At 44.3% G+C, this 27934-nt stretch overlaps 3 pseudogenes across 2 annotated transcripts; all 3 read left to right on the forward strand.

Moving 5' to 3' along the window:
• The first annotated feature begins 233 nt into the window (after positions 1 to 233).
• Positions 234 to 8513, forward strand: LOC106800170 (butyrophilin subfamily 3 member A2-like; annotated as a pseudogene). Its single transcript, XR_015554016.1, has 5 exons — positions 234 to 313; positions 4336 to 4425; positions 4680 to 5027; positions 6292 to 6569; positions 8083 to 8513. The product of XR_015554016.1 is annotated as a butyrophilin subfamily 3 member A2-like (transcript).
• A 36-nt stretch (positions 8514 to 8549) lies between these two features.
• Positions 8550 to 12593, forward strand: LOC101408008 (butyrophilin subfamily 3 member A3-like; annotated as a pseudogene). The gene is made up of 4 exons (XR_015553910.1): positions 8550 to 8556; positions 9686 to 9712; positions 10171 to 10197; positions 11722 to 12593. The product of XR_015553910.1 is annotated as a butyrophilin subfamily 3 member A3-like (transcript).
• Positions 12594 to 16164: 3571 nt separating this feature from the next.
• On the forward strand, positions 16165 to 27749 carry LOC101407746 (butyrophilin subfamily 2 member A2-like; annotated as a pseudogene).
• Positions 27750 to 27934: the final 185 nt, after the last annotated feature.

Here is a 27934-nt window from a genome sequence, read left to right on the forward strand (position 1 = left end):
TAGGTAAACATAGAGAGACACAAACATTGTGGGAATTAGGGCTGTAATTTTTTCATTATTTTGGGCAATCCAACAAAGTTTCAGTTTTCATTCGAACCTTCCTCACTGTTTTCTGTCCAGCAACTGATAAGAAACACCCCTCTGAGGCAATCAAAAAACTAATTCTTCCAAAGAGGGTTTCTGTTCCTGTTTCTCACAGTGAGCAGCCTTTCTTTCTCTACCCTTTCTTCCAGGGCAAACTGTTAACTATAATGGAGAAATACCAATTACCTTCGTTTTGTGGGCTGTGATTTTCAGATGGGAGTACCAAGGGGTAAGTGGGGGAAATTGGTAAAAGTCAGGGCCACAGACCCTGCAAGGACGAGAGGCTAAAAAGCTGAGAGTGGATACAGAGAAGTACTCACCCAGAGTAAGGGGTTTGGTTCTTGTGTGTGTGGTGAGGGGAGGAGGGAGGCAGTGCAAAAGGTAAGGACCTGCATTACAAAATTCTGTGGGAGGGAGACAACCTGAAGGAAGAAACTTGCCAACTGCTAGTTCTTAGGAACTTACTGTGGTGAGAAAGGAGAAAGGACTCTTATAATCTCTCCTGGTCATCTCTGGGAAAGTATTCTAAGAGATTCTAAAAAGAGATGTGCCTTAAAGATTTATATTTAATGATGTTTAGTACAGAATTATTTGTAATACAGAAAAATCTGAACCAACCTACTTATACATATGCAATATTTGGAGGATGGATAAACAACACATTGTCCAATCATAAAGGGATATCCATACAGTCATTAGGAATCATCTTTTTAATAGTTTTTATTTATAATTGTAACAAAATTGGATTCAATTTGGATATTTACATTTTATCTGCATTTTGCCATTATAGATTTTACTATAATGAACAGACTTAAACATAAATCTTTGTGTTAACACGTGATGTCGTTTCAAGAGAGTGGAATTTCTGGGTCAAAGGATGAAACATTTTAGAGGCATCTGGTATATGTATGTGGCCAAAATACTTCCAGAAATATTTATATTCCCATGAAGCGAGGTATATGTTTACCATTACAGATTATTTAAATTTTATTCTTTTGTATTTTTATCCAATTGAAAATCGTCCATAATCAGCAGCAAAAAACAAAAAATAGCCTAAATAATAAGTGAAAATATATACTCCCTACTCTAAGGATAGCAGAGAAGCTGTTACCTATTAAAACAAGAATAATACTGTCCTCTCTCTAGCAACAGAGAGAACAGTTTGAAGAGGAGAGGATGTACTGAAAGGCAATATTCTGTCTGAGGGCGTGTCCATGTTTCAGACAAGGGTCTGAAGGAGAGCCAGCTGCACAAACTCCTGCTCCCCTGTCCTCCGGCAGTTCTCGGACTTGTAGGTACTGTGACTGGGGCCTCACACTGGTTTGTCTTGGAGTCGTCGGTATTTTCTGAACAACTAATAAGTTGCAATCATTATAATTACTTGTAACAATTCTTTATTGTTAAGCTATACATCAAAACTATTAAAATTTAAACCATTCAAATAATTTTCAAAGTATAGGGTGCAAAGGACAAAATTATTTTTCATTCAATCCCCAATTCTCAGCACAGAATGTTTCCTTGTGGACCTTTTTTAGAAAATTACATAGACACGAATGTACAAATTTATAGCTTTGTTTTTGTTTTTCAAGGAATCATTAATATTGTTCTGCAATGTATTTTTTGTTCACTTAATGTATCTTGATTATCTGGGTTAGTGACTATAAATTAATCTTAACTGCCACATTACATTCCTTCATAGATATGAGCCATTATTTAACTAACCAGTCTCCTGTGGGTGGCCGGTTAGCTTGTTGATTGCTTTTGTACTTTTAAAAACAAAGCTTCAGTGTCATCCCTACACATGCTTCTCTCTGGACTTATGCAAGTGCTTTGCTGGACCTGATATCTGGAAGTGGAATTGCTGGGCCAATTCTGCACATTCTAAAGTTCATATTTCACATTGTTTCATGAGTGACTAGAGTTCAAATAGGTTTTGTCACGTGACTGAGATCACATAGATTGTGAATCATAGGGCCTTTACCTAGTTTCCACACTCTTTTTGTTCCTACACCCAACATACATTGGGCCTGGCACATAGTGTGTGCTCAGTAAATATTTGTTGAGTGAATGAATGAAAAGATGGGTGAGACCTGGTCTTATTCCTGGCTCTCTCAGGATTAACAGTGGTGGCTTCAAGCTCTGACTGATTCCAGAGCCTCCACCAGGGAATCTGACTGGATCTCAACCAGAGTATGACGGGGGTATGATTTGAACTTGGTGATGGCCATGGCTTGGAGCTTAGAGAAGTCTGCGTATTGCTCCTGAGATAGGAACACCCTCAGATCATTTGTCAGCACCCCATTCCACCTGACATCGTCAGGGAAGTAGAAGATACATGATAGGAGAGGATAAGGCTACGGCTAGAGAGCTCGGTCCTGTCTCTGAGTAATCCACCTAGGCCTGCTCTCAGGCTCTCCACTCTCTAGAGATGCAGCTAACTCTGGGGTGGTTAAGATGGAAGCCAAGCTAGAACTCCAGCTAGAATCAAGCCTTGCCAGCTGTTGAGAGCCCCACACTTCCCTTATCACAAAGATTCACATTGATGCCACAGACCTTGCCTAAAAGATGGTGGAGGTTCTTTTCTGAGCCAAATACAGTTGGGAGCATTTGGCAGGGAGTGGGGAGTAGCAAGGGCCCAACCTCTGAGCTGAGAGAATCTCAGCACTTCATAGAGGCATGAGCGTTGTTGGGCAGTTGTCTGCTCCTAGCCTGAAATATTTGCCCCTACTATGCAAGTGTCAGCTCTTACACTTATTTAGCAGTGGAAAGACTAAGACCTGGGAACTTATCCATTGCTGATGAGCCCAGAGGCCATCTGCCAAGGAGCACTGGTGAATACCTGGAGAAGGGGAACAAAGGAAATGAGTCATTTCGTTCCCAGGGATGTTCTTCCCCCAAAGATAAATTGTGAAAAGAATGCACTGATGCTATCCGAGTTGTAACACGCTTACATGGGTATCCAGGACATGCTTTCTCCTTGATATCACCTTACCGAAAAATAAGAATAAATACATTGATATAGGCAAGTTCTAGTGAGATCACAGAAGGCCATACTCTGCTGTCTAAGCCAGACCAAAAGAGCAGTGTCATTATGGAGGCAGAGGCTTGTCCTCACAACTCCCCACCTCCCTTCTTGTTGGATGAAAACCACTTAACCTGATCATCTAAATTCATTTAAAATGCTAGTGAGTATTGATGGGTTAATATGTTACCCCTCATCCATTCACTCATTCAACAAATATTTACTGAGGGTTCCATGTTGTGACATCTTGTTATACATCAGTAAATAATGTAGACAAATATCCTTGTTTGTAGAGCTTCCAATGGAGCAGGTAGGAACAGTAAACACATGTTTTAGATGGTGAAAATTCAATGGGGAAAAGAGAGCAGGCTCAGGGGGATAGGAGCATTTTCCCATAATCCTGTGGTCAGAGAAGTTCTCATGGAGGAACTGACTTTACAGGAGAGAGTTGAAGGAAGTGAGGGAGTGAGCCTTGTGGATATCTGGGTGAAGAGCGTTCCAGGTACAGGGAATAGTCAGGTCCGAGGTCCTCTGTCCTCACCTGTTCAAGGACCAGCAAGAGGGGCAGTGTGGCTAGATTAGACAAGGAGAGTAAGGGAGACAAAGTGAGAGGTGCAGGTCCTGGAGGACCATGCTGGACATTGTGAAGACTTCAGCATCTACTCTGAGTGAAATGGGAGCCACTGGAAGGTGCTGAGCAGAGGAGTGAAGTAGTATGACTCGAGGAACCTTCTAGCTTTTGTGGTGAGCATAGACACAGGTGGACTATGCTCACCTGGGGAGCAGGTAGGGGACACCGGTGGAATCAGGAGACCCAGACAGGAGGTTCCTGCATTAATCAGAGTGTGACAGTAAAGTCTTGGACCTGGCTGTAGAGGGGGAAGTGTGGGAAAGTGGAAGGATACTGAATATATTTGGACAATAAAACCAACGATTTCCTGATGGGTTTGGGTTAATGTTTGTACATTTAACACTATGCACAAAATATTTATATGTTAAAGTATTTACATTTAACATTTCATAGCTTTTTGAGTGATTTTCCATGTTGGAACTCAAGGGTTAAGAGACTTCCAAGCAGAAATTTTGGCAGAGGAGGATCTTGAGTCACTACGCTAGTGATTGTGTGTTTCACCCTGAGACGGCCCTGGGGAGGTGGAATTTGATGTGGAATTTGACATCTTCTTCCAGATTATAATTTCTGCCCAACTCTTTCTTATGTCTCTCTGCAGTACAGATGAAAATGGCAAGTTCCCTACACTTCCCTCTGCTCGACCTCCTTGTCTGCCTCATCTTGGTCCAGCTGCTGATCCCTTGCTCAGGTAGGGAACATTCTGCTTTTATGTTTCTGAAACAGACAATTACCTATTAGTGCCCAGTTAGAACCTCTGACAACTTCTCATTCCTGGAAGTCCCATCCCAAACTGAAGGTTCACATGCCATTGAAACAAATTGTACTTTTGTTAGGACCGTGTTCTTCTCTAGGTTTTTCGTACTTCATCCTCCCTGCCTTGACCATCCCGTTACCCTCATGGCATGAACTCCCTCTGATGGATCTTCTCCTTTTACTGACCAGCTCAGTTTTCTGTGATTGGACCCCCTGGTCCCATCCTTGCCCTCGTGGGTGAATATGCTGATCTGCCCTGTCATCTGTCCCCAAAGATGAGTGCTGAGACCATGGATCTGATGTGGGTGAGATCCAGCCTTACGCAGGTAGTATACAAGTATGTAAATGGGCAGGAAGTAGAAGACCAACAGATGACAGAGTATCAAGCGAGAACTTCGATTTTAAGAGATGACATCACTGAAGGAAAGGCTACTCTCCAAATTTACGACATCAGAGCCTCTGACAGTGGAAACTACCTGTGGTATTTCCAATCTGGCAACTTCTATGAAGAAGCCCTGGTGGAGCTGAAGGTTGCAGGTGAGGCTTCAGGTTTTGTTCTGAGCTGCTTCTTTCCTGGGACCTATAAGCAGAGGCAGAGTTCATGCTCCAAAACCACCTCAAAGCACTACTGGCACATCGCTAGGAACTGCCTCCACTGCCCTTCCACTTTGTTTCTCTGAGGCTCTTGGGAAAGATACAGGTTTTCCTCCAGGAAGAATCCCTCCTGTACCCTATAATATCAAGTAAAGAACTCCCTCATGCTGGCTACCAGGCTCTAAGCAGGGAAGTGGAAGGTCAGGGCTAGGAAGGATAAGAAAATAATCTTCTCAGTGATGGCACATGTTCTTTTTTGGTGTAATTGTGTTCCTGATAGCTACTGTGGCCCCTCTAGGTGCATGGTGCTGTGAGTCCTGGGAGGATGACCTGTAAAATGGCATCTGTGTTGCCAATGTTTTCCCACCAAAGACCCCCAGGAACACACCTGGAGTTGACCAAGTTGTTTTTATTACTTCTTGTAGGGAGGGAGAATACATGACACATCAGTGTTGTCTCGGTAAGAAGGTGTTAGAGAAGACTTGGTATAGAATTTGGGCTTGTGTTAGGAGAGTTGGCTTTATGGAAGTAGGGCTTTGCTCAGACTGTATGCTGTCAGGAACGTGGTGGTCTGATTCTATGGGTGGGTGTCTTAAGAAGTCTGATCTAGGAGGGAGACTAAAGTGAGGCTAAAGCTGTAATTGGTCAAGGAGAGCAGTCACTCATAGTGAGGGTAGGGAAATGTTTGGTCATGATTGTGGTTTGGATTGTATTCATGTTTTTCTCTGTGTTCTAACATGACTGTTGAGCGCTCTTGTTTTTGTATTACCCATCATAGTGACAAAGTGCCCTTGTCTGATGTTGATGTTACATGAAATTGCCTATGTTCCACAGGAGAATGTGAGACCAGGCTCATGTCCAGATGTCAAGGGTTGCATTGCCCTTTCTCAGGGAACTGTCTTGTCCTGTGGCTTCTGGCTGGGTTTAGTCAATGGAGAGCCAGAGCAGAGGATGGAAAGAGGGAGAGAGAAGAGAGAGTTCTAAGTACTTTGGGTCTAGTGATGGGTGGTAACTGCTCCACTGTTCCTGCCCATGGGATATTGCTCTATTCCATGTACTTTTCTCTTCACCATGACCACACTTTTATAAACACTCTTTCATAAAACCTCCCTTGAATTATCTAATGTGAGTGTACCAGCCATTCCTTTGAGACCCTCACTGATACAAGAGCCTCCAAAGAATTGTAGATTCATTTGTCCTTCCACAGCTCTTGTTTCTGATTTTACATTACATAAAGCCTGTGAGGATGGAGGGATCCATCTAGAGTGCATATCCACTGGCTGGTATCCCCAGCTCTGAATACAATGGAAAGATGTCAAGGGAGAGGACATGCTAGCTGTGGCAGCACGGTTGGATGCAGATAGAGGCAGTTTGTGTGCAGTCACGCTTCAGTGATCATGAAAGCCAGCTCTGCAGAAAGGGTATCCAGTATCATCAGAAATCCCCTCCTCGGCCAGGAAAAGACAACCAGGATTTCCACTGCGTGTTAGTACCCTGCTTAGCCTCACTGTGCTGAAGTGTGGCTATTGGAAAGAGGAGGATGTGTGATTCTCTACTGCTGACTTGGGTTTTTGCAGTGAGTATAAGGCACAGAGCAGGGATCTGGAGCCTTTTTCTTACTCCAGGGATGTTTCTTTTCCCCATTAAGCTGTTTATTTCACAGATAATTACTGAGTATTTCCTGTGTGCCAGAAACTGTGACAGGCAATGGGAATTGGGGGAAAATGGTAAAGATCAGATCCTTAAGCAAAGATAAATGACAAAATGGGGAACAAAACGTACAACTCATATCTTAGAGAAAGGGCTAATCTCCTTAAAATGTAAAACAACCAAGCAGAGAAATGAGCAAAGTTCACAGAAAAGGAAATAACACATGAGACAATGTCTCACTCAATAGAGGAACATGTATTAAAACGTGTTTCACTTGTGACATTGGCAACAAAGCAAGACCGAGGTGGCAGATGACACATTCTAATGGCAAGATTGTGGGGAGACAGTCACTCTTAGACGTTGGTTGGTATAATTTGGTATACTTTTGGTATAAATTGGCACAACTTCTTTGGGGTCCATATAGCAGTATTTATCCAAGCTGCTTATTTATTGATACAAATCTCACTTCTGGGAATTTCTATGACAAATATACTTGCATTTGTATGAAATGACCCATGTAAAATGTTATTCCTCATAGCATTAATCATAATAGCAAGAAATTAGAAATTATTCAAATGCCCATCAATGAGGAAATTTTATGCAATGGAACATTGCACAGCTGAGAAAGAAAACACAGGCATTCTCTCTGTACTAACATGGCAGCAACTCCAAGACAAGGAGAAAAAACCAGTTGTAGACCACTTTGTATAGAAAGCTATCTTTGGTGTAAATAAGAAACAATAAGAATATCTTTATATTATTAAGATTTAATACACACTTGCATAGCACTCACTATGAGTCAGGCATTTTATAAGCATTATTTTAATCCTTTAACCTTATGCGTGAGGTACTGTTATTACCCCCTGTTACAGATTAGGACACCAGGAACAGAGAGATTGAGTAATTAGTTCAAGGTCACACTGCCAGTTAAGTGGAGGAGCCAGAATTTGAACGCAGGCCCTCCAGCTCCTAAGTTCATATTCTTAACCACCCTATTAAGCTGAATCATTAATCATTAATTATTAAGGCTAAGAAATGGGAGGAGGGACTGGATAGGAGACTTGCGATGACTTTTTATATATTTTTTTTGATATTTGAACAATGTGAATGTAACCAAACCAAATGTAACCAATTTTTATTGAAAAATTAAATAGGAAAAGACATAGAATTCTGATGCTCAAGTAGCTCATATTCAGACGTAAGAAGCAAACTGTTCAAAACAAGTAACAGTATTATCTTATAGTAAGAGTTTACTGAGACTTTAGGAGGGAAGGATCATTTAATGTCATGAGATTGACTCTGTGATCCCCACCCTGGTGGTGGAGGCTGAAGCTCCATTCCATTGCAGACCCCTTCCGGAGGGCCTGGCCCTGGATCGCAGCCTTCACGGGGACCCTACTCATCTTCCTGCTGATTTATGCAGGGATAGGTTACTTCCTGTGGTGACAGCAGAAGGATAAAGAGAGAGAGCAAGCAAAAAAGGATCTGGAAGAAATGGCAAGAGGTATCAGACCAAGGAAGGAAACCAAGGCGCTGGGTTAGGGGAGGGTGCCCCTGAGAACTTCAACCCCTCCCCATCAGGTACACCTACCCCTGCACTGGGTTATTTGTAAGGTATATTTTCTAGAGGTTCTCCCTGCTCCATCTCTGTATCGGTAATTTTTTTTTTCCTGCTTATTTTCCAGAGGAGCTGCAGCATGAACTCAGTAAGTTCTTATTTCCCCAGGAACCCATATATGTTTCCCTATTGTGGCTTTGAGCAACTTAATGACTCTTCACCTTTCTTTCATTGCAGAGTGGAGAAAGATCCAGCACATGGCTTGTGAGTGGCTCTGATATTTTCTCTGAATTCACATCTGAGACTCTCTGTTGTGAAATTTCCCAGCTCCCTTTCTCATCCATAACTCTGCCCAGGACTGAGAAATGCCTTGGATCCCATTCTGAAGGGAAAGAAATAAGGGTGGCTGACTGAGGGGAAGCTTGGGGAGTTGTGTTTTTTTAAAGGAGAAAAGGGCCTTAAATCTGTCTCTATGAGGGACCCACAGACTCTTCAGCCCAGCAAGGCACCAGGGAATATCCAGCGTGCACTTGACAGGAAAGGAGAAGGAGGGGGATGGAACTCTCTAGATGAAGTGCCTTGCCTATGCTGGGAAACCCAGTTGTTTATATGATCTGTATGCTGCTGACAAGAAAACAAAGAATGCAGGGTTTGAAAAAATGAGAGAGGCTGGCCTGGTGGCATAGTGGTTAAGTTCATGAGCTCTGATTTGGCGGCCCAGGGTTCGCTAGTTCGGATCCTGGGGGTGGACCTAGGCACCGCTTATCAAGCCATGCTATGGCAGGCATCTCGTATATGAAGTAGAGGAAGATGTGCATGGATGTCAGCGAAGGGCCAATCTTCCTCAGCAAAAAATAAATAAATATATAAAAGAAAAAAAAAGAATGAGAAAATCGGAGAAGGAGGGGATAGAAAACTGTCTCTTAAAGAGAAGAGTGGCCACAGTGGCTCAGTTGTCATAGATTTATTGGACTTGCTTTTAAAAAAATAGTGTTTGAAATGTCTTCATTAAGTTGTCCAATTCTTTTCAGAAGTAGGCAGGACATAATACAGCTTGAAACAAATGGATTCTAGTGCACATACACCGACATGTGTACACACAGTGACGCCTACGCCCAGGTATGGTAGTGTAGATACATACAGAATACAGCTGCCAAGTCTCAGCTGGAAAAGCACTTAATGGTGCCTGGGGTATCATCAGCATGCAACTGATGTTCTCAGACTTGATATTAAGGAGGAGAGGAGAGGAGAGGATTGAACAGGCAGAGGGAGTGGGTATGAAGGGTGGGGATGGGAGTCAAAAAGAAAGATTATATGGGTGCAGAAGAAGAGAAAAGAAATAACTCAAAAATGACATTTTTCAAGTGACATCCCTACCTTTCTTCCATTGTAGGTGGAGAAAATTCTCAGGACTATGCTGGTGAGTTACCCTGATGTTATCTGATTTTCCTGGCACATGTATACTAAGCATTTAAGCCATTTCTCTGCATGTGAACCATTGGCATTCCTAGTAAGAATAATCAGATCTAGCCGAGAGGATCATTTTCTGTGGCAGACACCACCCCAGCTTTTCTAGAGCCTCAGAAGGAACCTCCAGATACAGCATCTTAGCATTTTGAGTCACCCCACATCCTGCATGGCACATATGTCCAACCCTAGCAAAGGCTGACTATGTGGCCTGCAGCCCCAGCATGATGGAAGGAAGGAAGTCCACCATTTTGGAGAGATTGTATGGCTGATCCAGCAGAGTTGTAGATGAAGGAACCTGGATATTGGAAGAGCCTGAAGAAAGGGAGAGAGAAAAGGCTTAGTGAGGAGAATGGGTGGGGCAAGAACAGAAATAATGCCCTTTCCTTATCTGTGTCTCCTGCCTTTCAGAATGGAAGATGGCCCTCTTCCAAGCTGGTGAGTGAATCACTCTATGTTCCCTAGGAAACAACCTGAGGGACTATATTCCCTTTTTCGTCTACAACTCTAGAGATTCTGAGAAGAAAAGTCCCCATGACCGGGAGAGTTCTGGGTGGGCGACTTGAGGTCCTGGTCCCAAAGGTGTGCCCATCTCCAGGACCTTCCTACTGAGAGCCAAGAGAAGCAGGGAGAACTGCCCTCCTGGGCTTTCACAAGAGGCATAAAGGGTAGAGTTGAGGGAAAGGAGAGGCAAAGTGAAATAATACTGCAGGGAGAGTGAAGATGTGGAATGACGAAGGAGAGAAGTCAATGAGCAAGGATCTTTGCTTTTCCTAAGATTCTTATGCCACCTCCTGCTCCTGTGTGTCCTCAAGTTACTCAACGTTTCTGAACTTCAGTTTCTTCATTTTTAAATGGTGATCATAATCCCTATTATATGAGGGTTGAGGTAAAGACTAAATGAGGTAATGAATGTATATAGGTCAAAAAACCAACAATAGTTGGCATGTTCAAACTGGGTGGTTGAAGGAGGTTTAGAAAAGGAACTCCTTACAAAGGTGGGAGTGAGGTTAAGGGAAACAAAGAAGGGAATGTGAAGTGCCCCAGGGCTCACAATAGTGGGGAGCTGTCACCACCCCTAGGCTGGAAGGAATAGGGAGAGGGAGCAGTTCCTGGACCTCAGAGGGAGCTGTAGCTCAAGGACACGGCTGCCTGAGAGGAATCATGCCTTTGTTAGAGCATCACCATTTGATGTTGGCAGGGAGGAAGTGGAGGGAAATAAATGCAGTGCCTCTCTTTCCTTTCTCCTTCCAATCTATAGCTAGTACTTCCCATTGGCCAAATCCAACAGGTAACAAGAGAAAAGGGAACGCAATGATGCTGTCCATAGAGGATAGATTCCTGGCGCCCAGAAGAGGGTAGAGAAAGGTAGAGAGTGGATCTGGGAGCACAGAAAGCCCCCAACATTGCCTGTAACACAGAAAAGGCCTGGCAGCGATTATAACATCAGGCACTTCCTCCATGCCTGGCCCTGGGCTACATATAAAATACATGATGTCTGTTTCTACCCTAGATGTTAGTACTTTTATCCCCATTTTTCAGATAAGGAAATTAAGGCTCAAAGATATTATATAGCCTCAGACTATGGAAAAAGAGACTGCAGAAAAAGAAAAGTCATTCAACTCAAGAGTGATGGAGCAAGGATTGAAATGTAAATCTATATGACTGTCAAGCACAGGTAGACTGAATCGTTTTGGGGCAGGAAGTAGGAAAAAGATGGAAGGAAGGATCCAGCTAGAGATGTCAGGTTAGACAGATCCTGATCCTCAGCACTCTACTCCACTGAACACAAGAACCCTGGGCCTTTCTTTTGGTTTTGCTGAGAGGGTCACTTTCAGGGCCGTCTGGGGACACCAGGTTCTGGACTCAGACCTCCTCACGCAGACCCAGGTCTTGAAGGCTGAGGCTGTAAGGTCTAAGAACAGTGGCTGACCCCATGGCCCATCCCCAAACTTTCTGCAGCGGATGTGATTCTGGATCTGAACACTGCACACCCCACACTCCGTGTTTCTGAGGACCAGAGGATCCTGCAGTTGGCAGACACACCACAGATTCTACCATACAACCCTAAGAGATTTGATTATTTTAACTTTGTTCTTGGCTGCAAGAGTTTCACATCAGGGAGACATTTCTGGGAGGTGGAGGTGGGAGACAGGAAAGAATGGATGTTGGTGTGTGTAGAGAGAATGTGGAGAGGAAAAATTACGTTTCTATAGAACCCCAGAATGGATTCTGGATTGTAAGTCTGTCTGATGAGACTGATTATTTTGCACTCAATTTTTATTGGACCGAGCTGACAATTGCTAACCGTCCTCAAAGAGTGGGAGTTTTCCTGGACTATGAGACTGGTGAGGTCTCATTCTACAATGCCGTGGATGGATGTCATATCTATACTTTCCCACGCACCACTTTCTCTGAGCCTCTGTACCCTGTTTTTGGAATTTCACAACTGAATAACACAGCCTTGACCATTTGTCCAGTGCCGACCTGAGTGCAGTGTTCCCTTGTTACTGACCTAGTGTATGACTTTTCCCTGGGGACCCCAGTGACCCAGAGCACTGCTCATGGGAATGGGGATGCTCAGACTGAAGTAACATCCTTGCTTGTCCCTGCCCACTATGGAGTTGAGGGCCTCCTCCTTCACAGCAACATATCACAACAATAAAGTACTCGCTAAATGCACACACTGTGTGACACACTTCCCTAATATTAATTCCATTATTCCATATGACAGTTGAGTTTGGTACCACTTTATTGTCTTCTTTCTATGGATAAGAAAACAGGGGTAAAGAAAAGTGAATTAATTTTCCAAAGGTGATTCAGTAAGTGAATGATAGCTAGGGTTTGAACAACAACTAACATTTATAGATAAAATATATTGTGTGCTGTTCTAAATGATTTAAGTGAGTTTCACTCATTTAATCCTCACAACAACCCTGGAAGTAGTCTCATTTCAAGAATCTGGAAACTGAGGCAGACCCAAGTTAAGTAACTTATATAATTCACACAGAAATTTGTGCTCCTGGGAGCGGTTAAGACCCTGTCCCACCCCCTTGCCTTAGCCTGTTCTTTTCCTGGCCCCTTGACCCCATGGGACCATATCCAGCTCTGAGTCTCGCTGCCCAGGTCACCTCACAATAAAGTCACTGTGAGTGACTATGGAGGCCACACCCCACTTGGTTCTTTCAAGGTCGATTGTCAGAGCCATACGTCCAGCACTTCATTGGATTGAGTCTGAAGGGGGACGTGGTCCAGAGAATGAATTCACAGGGACTGCATCACACAGGATGTGAAGGGACTAGAAGCCAAACTCTTCACTAATAATGGGCACATGTGCACCCACTCTGTCAATGTGATGCAAGATCATGGAGCCAGGACCAATCCTCCTACTTTGAAGGTCTCTAGGAAGCCTAACTTAACACCTGAAGATGATCTGTGGAAAAGAATTTGAGAGGGGGCCGGCCCCGTGGCTTAGCGGTTAAGTGCACGCGCTCTGCTGCTGGAGGCCCCGGTTCGGATCCCCGGCGTGCACCGACGCGCTGCTTCCCTGGCCATGCTGTGGCCGCGTCCCACATACAGCAACTAGAAGGATGTGCAGCTATGACACACAACTATCTACTGGGGCTCTGGGGGGAATAAATAAATAAATAAAAATCTTTAAAGAATTTGAGAGGAAGGAAACTACATGAATTTTAGTGGTATTTTTATCACACTGGAGAATCCATCTCCAAGAAAGGGATATTTCCATCCCTGATCATTCACTGATGTTAAAGGATGTTGCTTTCAACTAATGGATACTGGGGAAAGACTACTCTTTATTATCATCACTATTAGTGTTCACCATTGTATCCTCTCTGACCAGCATGTGGTTGTCAGCTTACGTTTCTTAAATAAACTTGTTAATAATCTTCAATTTTCCACTAACCTTTTCCAGATTTTAAGCCCCCACGGATTACTCACCAGTTTCACAGTTTACCTCATTGCAACATTTTACCAAAATCCTAGTTTTCTATTGCTGCCATAATAATTTATCACAAATTTCAGGACCTAAAACAACATAAATTTATTTTCTCACATTTCTGGAGGTCAGAAGTCCAGCATGGATCTCACCAGGACAAAATCAAGGTGTCTGCAGGCTGTCCTCCTTTCTAGGGGCCCTAGGGAAGAGTCTGTTTATTTGCTCCTTCAGATTGTTGGCAGAATTCGGTTTCTTGCAGTTGTAGGACTGAGGTTGCCATTCCTTGTTAGCTGTCAACTGAGGGCTATTCCCAGCTTCTAGAGGCCGCCACCTTCCTCGTCTTGAGGGCCTTTTCCTCCATCTTCAAAGCAGCAATGATAGATTGAGTCTCTCTCAATCTTTGAATCTCTCCTTGTTCCTTTTCCATTGGATCTCTTTGACTCTTCTGCCTTCTTCCACTTTTAAGAAAGAGGATATCTTGGCCTCATCTGGAAGGAATCCACAGCTGGAGGTGACTGAAAGGAAGGAACACACTCTCTAGGTTTATTTCTCTCATGAGGGAGATAGAGTATGTCAGGTTGTCATGATCCAAGTGACACACCCCAGTGGGACCTGGTTTCCTATTAAACTACTTAATGGACAATAGGTCTTCCTCATGCTCAGAACACATATGTTTCCCGCTGGCTCAGGTTAGGAACCACAGGGGTTGAGGCCTGGATTTACTGGATACTTCTGGCGCACACTTCCCCAGAAGCCTGGGGTCTGATTTTCTTCAGGTAGAGGCTGTAGGCAACCAGGCTCTTAGACTCTCCTAGCCTCTTCTTCTGTCCATTCACAAGAGCAACTCAGTCCTGCAAGGAAACTGTGGAACTATTGCTAGTTTGTTAATTGCACAGTTTTGTTTGAATCAGAAAGGAATTGGATGCCTTCAGTGGAAGCGTTTAGGCTCTGGAGAGAAATGTGAAGAAATGTGTCTCAGAAAGATTATTCTCGAAGAAATCAATACAATGGCCTTATTCAGGTCTGTAGGGCATGGGAGAGGAGCATTGTGTGGGTGTTGGACTCAACCTGCCCATCTAGTGGTAGACGATAAAGCTCAACTAGAAAGACTTTGTTTCTTGCCATCTTTCTGCCTCACTAGAATGTCACCTCCCTGAGAGAAAGGGATTTTGTCTCTCAATACTCTCAGCATCTATCCCTCAATGGTTTTCGAATGAATGACAAGGTCTAGAATCTACTACTGCAGCTGTTGTCTTGCTTCATTCTCTACCCTCCAACCCTTCCCTGTGTTCCCCCTTATCTCTCCACTCCCCCCACAAGTGGAGCAACTTGAACAAGATTCCTCTGGCTTTGGAAAGAGGGCTGTTTATGTTTACTTCATCACCTCCCCACCTCCCCACCTCCCAACCCCATCCACTCTTACATACACACTTCTACATAGAGAGGCCTCTCCCCCTGGTTAGCAGCAATGCCACAATTCTCGGGGAATCTCAAGGTTTTATGAAAAAAAAAAAAAAAATGAAAAGTATCTTGCTCCTGAAAACAGCAAAAAGAAATTAAAAGGCCATTTCATCTCAAAAGGCTATTAGCAGCTGTTCGGTTTTAATTCTTAAACTGTTTCTGTGTATTCCACCTCATAACTGGGAGAAAGTAGGCTCTGGGATTCCATTGGCTAGTGTCCCACAGCCAGCCAATCGTGGGCTCTAAATCATTCACTGGAAATATTAGGACTTTGTGGTCACAGAGTGGACCTGGTCCCAGGTCCCACAGCCCTGCACACTGCAGCTAATGGGAGACTACGAAAATTTTTTCCTCTGCTCCCCAGTTGTGACTGAGCCTGTGAGGGGGTTAGAGAGAAGAGGGATAAGGGGGAAAAATCATTATTTGAGCAACAGTGGAGAAAAGAAACCCATAAATGAAATCTAGAAGGTAGGAAAGTTGAGGAAGAGTGCTACAGCTCTGGGGTGTGGGTGGGACAATAAGCGTAGGGAGGAAACCTGACGGGGGCGGCAGGGAGAAGTGGGGTTCCTGGGAGAGGGGAAGGTTCCTGGTGGGAAGACTTTCTAGGACTGGCTTTACCTGGGGTCCAATAGCCAGATTCCTGGGGAGGAGGAAGGGAAGGGTGGGAGGGTATGAAAGAATATGAAGTGACAACTCAGCTCTGGGCAGAAGAGTGAGCAGAGAAGGGCAGAAAACTGCCTCCCTCATCCTTGTATTGTTGTCTTATTCCATGGACCGTTTAATGAATCAATCTATCAGGAGACACCTGAACCGGGAGAGGAAGGGGGCTGCCCAAGCCCGAAATTGAGGCGCTGATGATACCAACACAGGTTACAGGAAAGTATGAATTCGATCAGAACTGTGGTACCAAGTCTACTTGGCTGATTGCTCCATTCTGTGCCCCTAGGTCTCTGGTCCCTGCCCATCCTGAGTGACTCATCTCTGGTGCTTATGGAGCCAGCTGCTTCCCTGAATTTCTCCCTGCCAGGCTCCCTTCTCATCTTCCACCTCCTCAGCTTGTTTGCACTGGTCTCAGGTAGGGTCCATGCCACTAGCCACTGTCAGCTTCTCAGAAAGTATATCAACACGTCAGTCTGCGAAACACGGCAATCTGAAGAAGTACCGCAGTTGTGTACACTCATCCTTTCATTCTGATCATTTTCATTGAATTTATACCAGTGCATCCCATGGAAATATAATGGGAGCCCCAATGCCAGATGCATACACAGTTTTAAGTATTTTAGTAGCTACATTTAAAAAAGTAAAAAATAAACAGATGAAATAGCCTTTAATAATATGTTTTCTTGAAGCTCAAATGACCAAAATAGTATTATTTAAATGTTAATTCATGAAAAATATTAATACTGAGATACTTAATATTTTTAAATCTAAATTTTCAAAATTGTGTGTGTATTTTCACATTTCAGCACATTTCTGTTGGGACTAGCTAGTGGCTACCACATTGGACAGCTCAAGTTTATCCTCCACTCCAGGCACTGGACTGGATTGGGGAATGGATGAAAACCTCTGTAAGCACAGGGTCAGTGGGGGGCACGCAGTGTATGCTTCTCAATGTTTTGCTCAGGAAGCATTAGCAGCCTCAGTAGATACTCCTACTAGGTGTCTATTGCTGCTGACCAGCCACAGCTACTGGCCCCCAGAATCCTTAGTCCAGGAAGTCCCTGTGGCCTTAGAAAGAATGTGTCTGAAAGAATATTTTAGAAATAGAGGAAGAATGTGTCTGTGCCTTGGAATATGCTCTTCCTTTCCTGCCTTAGTTATTTGATGTCTGATGCCCCTGTCTGATTCTCCCACTTAGTTGAACAGAAGAGTTTACTGTCATGGGGCCAGCTGATCTAATCCTCGCCATGATGGGAGGAAACACCATGTTTCACTGCCACCTGTCACCTGAGAAAAGTGCTGAGGACATGGAGGTGGGTGGTTCAGGTCTCAGTTCTCCTCTGCAGTGCATGTGTATAAGGGCGGGCGAGAGAGGACAGAGGAGCAGATGGAGGAGTACCGAGGAAGAACAACCTTTGTGAAGGAAGAGATCAGCAAGGGGAGCATGGTGCTGATCATCCACAACATCACAACCCATGAAAATGGCATCTACCATTGTTATTTCCAAGTAAACCCTACAATGAGGCCGCCATACCCCTGATGGTGACAGGTGTGTCATTTCATTTCATTCCCCTGCTTTTTCACAATGTGACTCTTAGGGAAAGTTTCTTTCCTAACCTCAGGCCCATAGCAGACCATCAGATATTTGTTTAGCGTCCCCTTTACTCAGGGAGGGTGGCTTCCTCCTGCCCAAGGTTCAAATGACTAGGTTTGCCCTGCTAAGCTGTGGGCATCACCTCTTGAGAAGCGCACACAGAACACAGCTGTAGCCTTGAACAGGGGAGAATGTTGAATCCCTACAGATTATTCATTTTTTTTGGTGGGGGGTTGGGAGGAAGACTAGCTCTGAGCTAACATCGATGCCAATCCACCTCTTTTTGCTGAGGAAGACCGGCCCTGGGCTAACATCCGTGCCCATCTTCCTCTACTTTATATGGGACGCCGCCACAGAATGGCCTGACAAACGGTGCATCAGTCCGCACCCGGGATCTGAACACGCGAATCCAGCCCGCCACAGCGGATCACGCGCATTAATCGCCATGCCGCAGGGCCGGGCCCCCAGATTATTCTTATGTTTACTTCTAGGAGATCTCTGAAGGTCTTCTTCAGTAACATGTTTAGAATTAGACATTTTTATTGTGAAATATAACACATACTGAAAAACTCATAAAATATTAATGTACAGATTACTGAATTATTATGATCTATAATCCGTATAACCACTGCTCATATCAACACATAGAACACTGCCTATTCCTGACTGGTGTTAGTTTGCTAGGGCTGCCATAACAAAACACCACACACTGAGTGACTTAAACAACAGAAATTTATTTTATTTTCTCACAGTTGTGGAGGCTGGAAGTCCCAAGATCAAGCTGTCAACAGGTTTGGTTTCTCCTGTGGCCTCTCTCCCGAGCTTGCAGATGGCTACCTTCTCACTGTGTCCTCACATGGTCCTCCCTCCGTGTCTTCACATGGCCTTTCCTCCATGTGGACACATTCCTGGTGTCTCTTTGTGTGTCCTAGTCTCCTCTTCTTGTAAGGATACCAGTCAGATTGCATTAGGACGCACCCTAACAGCCTCATTTTAACTTTATTGCCTGCTTAAAGGCTCTATATCCAAATACAGTCACATTCTGACGTACTGGAGGGTAGGGCTTCAACATACAAATTTCATGGTGACACAATTCAGTCCATAACATGCCCCTTCTCAAAATCCCCAACTGAAACATGTTCCTAGGAGTGGAAGTGTTGTACAATGAGAAATATGTATTTTCATCCTTAATAGACTCTACAAATTTATTTTCCAAAGAGTTTGTACCAATGTACACTCTCGCTAGTAGTATATCATGATCTATAAATTGTTCATTAAGTCCAAAGACAAGTTTTTCTCATAAAATTTCAATCCATTTCTCCTTTCTAGTCAGTGGTTTTCCATGACCGTGAGGATCAAACACCATCCTTGACACTTTTCATCCCCTTCCCTTGCTTTCTTTTCAAAACATATAACCTACTTGCAGAGTATGTATTTTAGTTATTAATCTTGATTATTATTTCTCTTCAACTACAATGTAACCTTCATAAAGGATTATTCTCTATTTTGCTTTGGCTGTTTCCACATCTTTAGAACAGAACCTGGAGCATAATAGTTGCTCCACAGATGTTAATTGAATGGAAACATGAATCTGCTCCCTGAGCTGTAAGTGGTCATCATCATGCCTGAGCTATCTCTAGTCTACACCTGAGATCTGTTTTTTTAACTTTTCGCCATGAGCCTCTGATCAGTCCATGTTCTTACTCATCTTTGAGATATGCATTAGTCAGGACAGGCTAGGTTATGCTGTGTAATAAGCAGCCTTCAGATCTCATTGGGTTATCATAACAAAGGTCTGTTTCTAACACATGAAATATGTCCTTCATGAGTCTGGTGGGATCTGCTTCACACAGAGTCCCCTCAGGGCCCTGGAGCTGTGCGGGTCACCTTCACAGAGGGGAAGAGCCTGCAAATCACTCACTGGCTCCTAAAGCTCCTCCTGTGAGGTGCTCACGTTATTTATACTCACATTTCATTGACCAAAGCCAGTCACATGGTTGTGCCTCAGCACACAGGAGAGAGCCGTGCAGTCCTAACTGTGTGCCCAGGGGAACTGAGAATGTTTGGTGGACAGCTCTAAAGACACCCTTTCAGGCTTTTGTTACTGGACATTCTTTTAAAGCTTCATAGTCTAAATCACCACCAGAACCAGTCAGGGTCTGACTCACACCAGCAGTTATTCACCACAATACCTCCAGCATCTAGCAAATTGCTTGGCCCCTGGTAGGTACTTAATAAATAGTTATGAAATGAATGAGTGAAAAAAACAAATTGCTGGAATCAAAATTTGAGAACAGGAAAACTCTATCCTTGGGCTCGCTGTCATCACAGGCATTCATAAATTCATTTAACAAATATTTAACAAACATTCCCTGTGTTCAATTCACCGTTCTAGAAACCAAGGATATAGCAGAGAACAAAATTTATGAAGATCCCTGCCTTCTTGGGACTCCCACTCTAGAGGGTGTGGAGAGCAAGAAATGAAGTAATTAATAAAATTGTATTTTATGTCATATGGTGATGAGTTCTGTAGACAAAAGAAAGCAGTGAGGGGTTGAGAGAGCTGGGGACACGGAGGTAATGTAATTATAAACAGAATGATCTGGGAAAGCCTTACTGCAAAGAAGCAATTGAGCAAAATCAGAATGAGTGGGGAGTGAGCCTTGCACCTCTGGGGCTGACTGAGAGGATCCAATGTGAAATCCCATCCAGCACAGCACCTGGCATGTGGCTTCTTGATGGGGAACCATGTACTTGATCCTTCAAACTGCACTCTTTGGAGAATGAGGGGAAGCGCTGTCAGTAACTGCACCAGGACAACTGGAATAAAGGACTGCCCAGAAAATTACAATATACAAACATCTCATTTCCTGATAAATATTAATTTTGTCTTCTTTCCTTTTCCCCAAATACTAATTATATTGAGAATGATTCACATGTACACAGATGATTTCATGAAAGCATGAGAACATACTAATCCTGTCGGCCCCACAGAGAAAAAGAGTGAGAATTCAGCCAGGAGGAATTTGTCAGGGCTTCAAAATAGAAGTGGCATTTAACCTGAGATTTCTAGGAGTTTATTAATAATGGCTTTAAGGTATGAACTCTCTCCCGGAGTCAGTGTATTACACGTTAAAAGAATCATTTGAGGACTAGAAAAGCCTTGAAGACACACGGAAATCAATGGCATGTCAGTCCATCAGACCAGTGGAACTGAGGTTTGGGGACAATGTGACTTTCCCAGGGGCCTCCAATCATAGCTGGTGAGAGACTCCATCTTTGTTACTCAGAAGGGCAACCTTGTATCTGATTAATACAAAATATCCTCAAAGAGGTGTTTCTCAACCTGGTGTCTTGACTCTGTTCACAGCAACACTGCACAGCTGACAGTGTTGGTGTGTATGTGGCAGGAACCCTCTACCCTTTCCCTATAAACGTGACCCTGGCCTGGCCTGCCCCACGCTGAGTTGAGTTGTTGTAGAATTGTTTGTTTGTTTGTTCATTGCTTTTTGTTTGTTTAATTGGCTGGCTGATTTTGTCGTTAAGTCTATTGTCTCATGCTTGCCGTTACTGAACCTCACGGAATATTTTGTAAAATTTCTTTCCAACTTGCATCATCATTTTGAGTTTTATCTCACTTCCAAGTTTCTCTGTGAGCTTTTCAATATGCAAACAGTTTTTCGTTTAAGAATTAAGTGATTGCTTTAAATTTGTCTTTCCTATAATTTGTTGGATAGGATTAATGAAGGATTGCTCAAAGGCAGCTTGGATGATGGTCTGGACACATGGCTAAAGGGGCATAAGTCTCCCAGGACCATGCATGTGTACCTCTCTCTCACCCAGTATTCTCTTTTATTGAAGATTCTTTTAAAGACAGAATAAGTTAGGAAGAGTCTGGATTCTTAGGATTTTTGATGATGTTCTGCTGACACTGAGGAGGTGATACCATTTTCTTGAGGATCTCAAGAGGATCCAGATCTTTCTAATAGGTGGATATGTAGAGAGACTATAAGAAAATCGTTAAAATTGACTGAGCCCATGGGAGGTAAACACCTCTGAACTGGGGTAAGGGTTGACTTTCATGCTAGCCCTGTCCATTTTCCTTAAAACCAATAGCCTCTTATGATTATCAGATAGTTGTCATGATGTGAAGTCCTAAACCAGGATAGACGGGACAGTGTTTGAGATGAAAAAGTTTCTTCAGATTCTGCCAGCCTGGCAGGTTTCTGTCCTTATCATATTAACCTAGAAGTTCAGGGAGCCAAGGCTACTGAGAAGTCCTCCCAGGGCGGAAAGTGAAATCCTGAACCTGCTTCTTTCAGGTCACCGTGGACACACCCACGCAGAAGTGAGAACAGTAAAATCTCTAGCTGAATGAATCAATCAACAAACATTTATTAGGAGGCACTGTGATAGGGTCTGTAGGTGGAGCACAAAGAAATGTGCAATGTAATCCTTTCTCCTTAGAGATCTCACAAGTTATTTGGCATATTGGTCTCCTGGTGTTCTCCAACATCAAGGTTTTCTTCCTTATCTTCTTCCTTATTTTCTTCCTTCCCATCTTCTTCCTTCCTTCTTTACTCTCTCCCTCCCTCCTTTTCTTCCTTCTTCTCTCCCTTCACAGAAGTGGTACTGCGGGAGTTCATGGAATATGCAGAATCAGGTTCTGTGGGCACTGGAGCCTTGCTCTCTCCCTCCTTCCCTTGGCTCTCACCATTTAGAGCTGATCTTCTAAGATCAGCAATTTTATTTGAGTTAAAATTATTTACAAAAACCCAAAGACATACTTCATGAAACTCGTACAAACTATTTTTTTCCTGCCGTTGGCTTTTGCTCCAAAGATCACAGCTGAGAAATACTGTATAAAATAAAAATAGGATTGGATTCAGAAAAGTACTCTACTGTTCTAATTTCCAATTGGTATTATTTACAGAAATATTTACAATGGAAAAAAAGGTTACTTTAAAACTTTAGTTAATTTGCAAGTCAGCCTCAAGTACCCTAAAATGCAGAGTTCTCTGAGGGTTAAAAACACACAAATGCACTGCAGTTGGTGAGGTGATTTCTCCCCCACCATCCCCCACCAAAATCTGCTTTGGCGAAGACACCATTGTATTTTTATCTGAACCCTGATCTCTCTCCTCAGGTCTGGGCTGTAAGCCCCTCACTGAAATGAAGGTCCATGGGGCTGGGGGAATCTGGCTAGAGTGCACATCTATAGGGTGGTACCCAGAGTCCCGAGCCATTTGGAGGGACCCTTATGGTGATATCATGCCTGCCCTGGAGGAGGCTTACACTGTGGACACAGACAGCATATTCATGGTCACTGTGGCTGTGACCATCAGGGACCTCTCCGTGAGGAACGTGTCCTGCTCCATCAACAACACCCTGCTTGGCCAGGAGAAGGAAACTGTGATTCTCATTCCACATTAGTTCCCTGCCCTCTGGAGGCTCATTGGGTGGAGGCAGGATCCTCAGCAGACAGATAGGTACCTGGAGTGGGGATGAGGACGTAGGGGCATGAGGTGGAAGAGTCCTGGGCTCTGAAGGGCGGGAGGCTGCAGCTGAGTTGAGGCCTCTCCCCTTGTCACAAGGGGAAAATCAAATAGTCACAAAGCACATGGGTATGAGTCTCTTCTCTGAGGGTAAATCTGATCATTTTTTCTTGTTATGGTTCCTATCCTACAGCCATTTTTAAACATTTAGAAGAATCATAAACCATGGAGAGTAGTCTGGGCGGGTGTCTGTCTACACTCAGAGGTGCTGCCTGCTGAAGCCCTCCCTTCCTGCCCATGGGATTTCCCAAGGGACAGAGCAGGGAAATTCTCTATCTACAGACATTCATAAATTCATTCCATAAATACTTAACAAGCATCACATTTGTTCAAGACACTGTTCTAGAAACCGAAGATAAATCAGTGAACAAATTACACAAAGATCCCTGCCCTCATGGGGCTCACATTCTAGAGCAGCAGAGAGCAACAAATGAAGTAAATAAGACAAGAAGTGAAATAATTAATACAACTGAAGATTGTATCAGATGGTGATAAATACTGCAAAAAAAATAATCAAGGAGAGGATAGGGAGTGCTATGGGGGAGTTGAAATTATAAACAGGATGGTCAGGGAAGAGTCCACTGAAAAGATGGCAGTTGGCAAGTGAGGAATGAGCCAAGCAGATCTTGGAGGACCAAGCAAGCCAGGTAGCAGGAACAGCATATGCAAAGGGCCTGAGGCAGGAGCCTCTAGCAGTTTCAAGGTACCTCAAGAGTCAGGTGTGGCTGGAAGGAATTGAGTGCAGGGAAAGTATGAGGAGATAAATTCAGAGAAACAATGGGTCCAGATCATATAGGGAAATCTATGCCGCAAATGAGCCTCAGCTTTTAGTTTGAGTGAAATAGGAAAAATTGTAGGGTTTTGAGAAAGAGATAACATGATCTCACTTAGACTGCTGTGCTGAGGACAGACTGCAGAGGGTGTGGGCAGAAGCAGGAGGAGGGCATTGCAATATTCCAGGCAAGAAGGGATGGTGGCTTGTCCCAGGGTGATGGCTATGGTGATCCAGCACGGCTGGTTAGCTTTTATTCACCCTGGTCGTTCTCATGGTGACTCCAGGTGTTTCTGTTTTTTTGTCTCCTGGGCCCCCAGCCCTGGAAATCACTGTTGGTGACTCTTTCCCTATCTGGGATTTGTGAGAGAAAAGCTAACAGAGCAGGGACCTGGGGGAGCTTTTTAGATATGCGTCCTGAGGGACACTCTCATCCCAGGTCTCCTTTTTCTCACTAAATTGGACTTTCCTGTTTCCCTTTTCAAAATCCTTTATTCCCAGCACATCTCCCTGGATGGTGACCCTGGCTGTCATCGTGCCCATTCTGCTCCTCCTCATCACTGGGACCATCTGTCTTATCAAGAAACTCCACAGGGGGCCGGCCCCGTGGCTTAGCGGTTAAGTGCGCGCGCTCCGCTACTGGCGGCCAGAGTTCGGATCCCTGGCGTGCACCGATGCACCGCTTCTCCGGCCATGCTGAGGCCACGTCCCACATACAGCAACTAGAAGGATGTGCAACTATGACATACAACTATCTACTGGGCCCTTGGGGGAAAAAAATAAAAGGAGGAGGATTGGCAATAGATGTTAGCTCAGAGCCAGTCTTCCTCAGCAAAAAGAGGAGGATTAGCATGGATGTTAGCTCAGGGCTGATCTTCCTCACAAAAAAAAAAAAAAAAAAGAAACTCCACAGGGAAAAAGAGATTCTCTCAGGGGAAAAAGAGGTTGGAAAATGAAGAGAAAGAAATTGCATGTAAGGAACTTGGGAAAGAACATGTGAAAACGAGAAAGAACACCACATCAAAGGTAAAAGAGTAGGAGGATAGTTCACTGTCACACAAAGGACACAGCTCTGACAGCTAGAGGCCTGGGAAACAGAGAGAGGAAATGAATAGAGGCAGCAGCAAGGGCTTGGAATTCTCACCTCCTAGGAATTAATCCCTCAGAGCTTGCTTGCTTCCATTCTTCAAGTGTTGCATCCATTCACCTGGCTACATGGAGCACTGTATTGTTGAACTAAAGCAAACCTAAATCAGTATTGATAATCTCTAGCCACCTGATCATATATCATTTCTGGTATCTTGACAATTCCCTGGGCAGGGGTGAGGAAGGATGGTGATGTTCATAGAAAGGGCCAGTCTTTCATCGTTTAATACAACCACAAATTCTCTTAGTTCTTCTATTGCGGACGTTCATTTGTTTCTGTCTATTTTTTCAGAGCAACTTCAGGAGGAACTGCATAAGGTTAGCATTTTTCTGAACTACTCCCGGCACAATTTGTGCTGGATTTGTGCTGCTTTGTTAACCATTATCTCATGAATGTCCCATTGCAGGATGGAGAAGAACCCTCTTACATGCTGGTGAGCACCTCTGACATTTGCTCAGATCCTGAGCTTTCTCCCCACTTCAGCCAACAGGACACATTAGAGGAGAGGAATAAGGTGGCCCAAGGCTGGCTGGAGAGCCAGAGGGGGCTGGGGTGGGTTCACTGACAGTATCCAACCCTTACCGGGATATCAGCTCTTCTGTCAGGAAATCCTTACAGCACTCAGTCAACTCTACGACTTCGTTCCCACCAAACTTTATTTCTTAGAATAATTTAATTCATGAATACAGAGGTCTACCATACAAGTGGACCTCCCCAAAGATTATATTGCAGTAATTTTTGCCTGTGGAGCCTGGATTAATTTGAAAGAAGACAATATTGGCTTAGCTATTTATAACCTGGGGGAGGGTATACATTGCACAGTCAAAGAGTCATGTTTGTGAAAAGCAATAAGCTTCCCCAAGCCTGTCTCGGGGGTGCACAGACAGGTGCCGTAAATGCCTTCCTACTCCAAGAGAACACCGATGCTCTGTGTGTAGTCTATGAGGGGAGGGGAAGTGGGCAAGTGGGAGAGCAGGGAATCCACTTGCCTAATCCTAATGAACACTTTGCAATTTACGGGTTGTCACTACCTGCTCAAAAGCACCAAAGAATCCAGGCTTTACTAGACCATAGCACTCTGAATTTTTCTCCTTCTTCTTTTGAATTTCAAAATTGTCACAGTCACACTTATCAACTTGAGGAAAGGAGAAAGTCATTTTTATACAATATCAGTGTAGATTGACTAAGTAATAATGACTGCAGGTGGGAGAATCTGCAGAATGACAGGGTCTGAAGTATCTTCTGTATCCAGAGAGGTCATAGCTGAAGACTTCAGACCCATGTTGTTAAAGCAAAATTGGATGGAAAGAGTTCCCCCTACCTTTCGCCAACATAACTCTCAGGTAGTAGGTGGCCTTTGGGGACATTATTCCCCTTTTTTGATCTTTGAAGGGTACCTTTGTTAGTCATTTAAATCAGTTGTCATCTGGTTAAACTGGTGGAACACAGAGGGCCAATGAAGGGACCCTTTACCCCCCAGGAACCTGTGCAGGGAGAAATGGGCCTTAATTGCTTCATTGGGAGAGAGAGAGGACCTCTTTGCTGGTTTAAGCCAAGTGGGAAAATTTCTAACTAAAGAGAGTCCCAAATATCATTTGTATTTTATAGAAAAGGGGCAGATGTGAGAATGTTGAGAGGAAGTGGGAGACATTAATTTTATCTCATTTGCTAAACTTTTACATTTCTTAGAGCCTCAATTATCCTCTACCTGAGACAACACTTCTGTCACTCAAGAGATAGAAGTGCAGCCTCAGTAATTCTCAGCCTGTGAGCTGCCTGGGACCTGGGATCGAGGAGCCTCATGGAAAAGGCTTCCACGTGGGAATCTCCCGTTAGCTTTCTGGGACCTCTCTGGGGACCATTCTGGGCAGATGAAGAGGGGGCTGCCATCAGATCCCAGCCTGTAGAAGTGTCTCAGGGTCCCAGAGAAGTGTGAACACGGACATGAGTAGCTGTGCAATCTGTCCCTCATGTTGCTAAAGGAGACATCTGTAGCTTCATAGTCCAGAAAGACACCCACCTGGTCGGGGGAGAATCAGCCTTGTTTTCTGGGCCTAGAAAGCTTCTCCTCAGGGAGACATTACTGGGATGTGGAGGTCAAAAACATGTTGGTGTGGGCTGTGGGGGTTTGTAGAGACAGTGTTGAGAGCAAAGAGGAGGCCAACTGGTTCCACAGAATGGAACCAATCACACATCTTCTGAGACGCCAGGCCTAAACCTGAGACATTCTCTGAGGCTGATGTACTCCTGGACCCAACACCGCTCATCCTGAGCTCTTCCTGTCAGAGGACCACAGAAGCATGAGACAGGACCCCTCCAGGCAGAGCGTGCCTGACACCCAGAGAGACTCTGCTGTCAGCCTTGTTTTCTGGGCCTAGAAAGCTTCTCCTCAGGGAGACATTACTGGGATGTGGAGGTCAAAAACATGTTGGTGTGGGCTGTGGGGGTTTGTAGAGACAGTGTTGAGAGCAAAGAGGAGGCCAACTGGTTCCACAGAATGGCTTCTGTACCCTGGGGAATTTTGGAAACTAGTACCAGACTTTGTCCGCTTCTGTGAAGATTCTCCCCCTGACCAGGTGGGTGTCTTTCTGGACTATGAAGCTGCAGATGTCTCCTTTAGCAACATGAGGGACAGATTGCACAGCTACTCATGTCCGTGTTCACACTTCTCTGGGACCCTGAGACACTTCTACAGGCTGGGATCTGATGGCAGCCCCCTCTTCATCTGCCCAGCATTCACAGGGGCCCAGGAGTTCATGGTGCCTGAGGGCAGCCTGATCCTTCATGGGTTCAGAACCCACTGCAGCTACCAGGACCAATTACCTGATCTCAGAGCCAAGTAGAGAAGCCCTGGCCATCTCTACTACCACAGCACAGCATCCCATGGAGGGAAATGGGCCCTTCTTCCCCCTGGTCACATAAGAGAACCTCCTCCAGAGGCCCCCTTGACACCCTCTTCAGGCCACAACCCCATCTCTCCCTTACTAGGCTATTGCTTTATTAATTCGTTTACTCGTGACCATGGGTC

This window comes from Ceratotherium simum, chromosome 13 (genome assembly GCF_057802395.1).
Source record: "Ceratotherium simum simum isolate JZ-2026a chromosome 13, ASM5780239v1, whole genome shotgun sequence".
Taxonomy (NCBI): domain Eukaryota; kingdom Metazoa; phylum Chordata; class Mammalia; order Perissodactyla; family Rhinocerotidae; genus Ceratotherium; species Ceratotherium simum.